This window comes from Mandrillus leucophaeus, unplaced genomic scaffold (genome assembly GCF_000951045.1).
Source record: "Mandrillus leucophaeus isolate KB7577 unplaced genomic scaffold, Mleu.le_1.0 Scaffold5, whole genome shotgun sequence".
Taxonomy (NCBI): Eukaryota; Metazoa; Chordata; class Mammalia; order Primates; family Cercopithecidae; genus Mandrillus; species Mandrillus leucophaeus.
Window position 1 is genome coordinate 2,060,781 of NW_012105364.1, and position 1,831 is coordinate 2,062,611.

General features: G+C 41.0%; 1 protein-coding gene across 2 annotated transcripts in view; it reads left to right on the forward strand.

Moving 5' to 3' along the window:
- Positions 1 to 332: 332 nt before the first annotated feature.
- PLXNA4 (plexin A4) overlaps positions 333 to 1,831 on the forward strand; it is a 539,940-nt gene continuing 538,441 nt past the window's right edge. Inside the window, exon 1 of one of the 2 annotated variants that reach the window (XM_011995837.1) lies at positions 333 to 511. The gene's annotated coding sequence lies outside the window, so the exon portion shown is untranslated. The remainder of the gene's footprint in view (positions 512 to 1,831) is intronic. The other variant, XM_011995835.1, reaches the window with a different exon arrangement.

The window sequence follows — 1,831 nt, forward strand, 5'->3', positions numbered from 1 at the left end:
GGGAATTAACATTGGTACAATACTGTTACCCAAATTACAGACTTCATTCAGATTGTCACCAGCTCTTCTACTACTGTTTCCGGTCCCCTCCAGGGTCTCACGTGGCATTTAGTTGTCAGGTCTTCTTAGTCTCCTCCAGTCTGTGATGGCTTTCCAGTCTTGTTTTTCATGACCTTGACACCTTAGAAGAGTGCTGGTCATGTATTTTGTAGAATCCCTCTCAATTTGGGTCTGTCTTGTGGCTTCTCAGGATTAGACTGGGGTTATGCATTCCAGAACCCCAGTCTAATCATGAGATGAGTTTCAATGCATTCCAGAACCCCAGTCTAATCATGAGATGCAGACTGCATGGAGATCTTAATGCATGGAGATCTTGCCCACGAGTAGCGTGGCCCAGTCAGCGTTATGGAACACAGCCCAATCAGACCAGTATTTCCCCTCTGTAGCTGGATTGAGGAGGGAACATGGGGACTGAAACCTTGAATGCTTCTGCTTTAATTACCCCGAAAAGGTAAAAAGCATTGGGTGGAGGAGCCCCCTCATTAGGGATCACTGGGGATACTGAGCAGCATTACTGTTGAGAGTGTGAAGGCAGAGGAAAGCTGAGATACAGCTCTTAGTGACGTCCCTTGGCTGAAGCCCCGTGGGAAATGGCCAAATTCTATATTTCATGTCACTGAAAAATTGGTAAGAGTTGGAAAAGAGGAAAGTTCTGTAAGTCACTGGTCTCACTAATCAGGAATTATTGATACTGTCAGAAATGGAAAGCGTATCTGAGCTTAGAAGGACATATATGAAGTGTGAGTGTGTAAGTGGATGCATGTGTGTGTGTGACATGGTGTGTGTATGTAAGTGTATATGTAAGTGCATATGTGTGTATATGACACTGAGTTTGTGAGTTTGTGTGTGTGCATGAGTGTATATGTGAGTATATATGTGACTGTGTGTGTAAGTGTATGTGTGTTTGTGGGTGTATGACTGTGTGTTCATGAGTGTTTATGTGAGTATGTGATTGTGTGAATGTGTGTGTGAGTGTATGACAGTGTGTTCGTGAGCGTATATGGGAGAATGTAGATGTGTGTGTGAGTGTGTGTGTATGTGTGTATATGATAGTGTGTTTATGAGTGTATATTTTGAGTGTATGTGTATGTTTGTGACTGTGTGTGAGTGTATATGTGTGTACATGATAGCGTTTGTGAGTGTATATGTGTGTGTGTAATTGCGTGTGTGTGAGTGTATATGAGTATATGTGTGACTGTGTCTGAGTGTATGTGTGAGTATAAGTGTGACTGTGTGTTTGTGAGTGTATGTGTGAGTGTATATATATGTGTATATGATAGTGTGAGTGTATGACAGTGTGTGTTTGTGAGTGTATATGTGAGTATATGTGTGACTGTGTGTATATGAGTGTGCGTGTGAGTGTATATGTGTATATGATAGTGTGAGTGTGTGCACGACAGTGTTTGTGAGTGTATATATGAGTATATGTGTGACTGTGTGTATATGTGAGTGTATGTGTGAGTGTATATGTGTATATGATAGTGTGAGTGTATGACAGTGTTTGTGAGTATATATGTGAGTATATGTGTGACTGTGTGTGTATGTGAGTGTATGTGTGCATGTATGTGTATTTGATAGCATGTGGGTGTGAGTGTATGACAGCATGTGTTTGTGAATGTATATGTGCATGACTGCATGTGTGTGTATGTTAGTGTATATGTGAGTGTATATGTGTGTATGATAGTGTGAGTGTATGACAGTGTTTGTGAGTGTATATATGAGTATATGTGTGACTGTGTGTATATGTGAGTGTATGTGTGAGTGTATATGT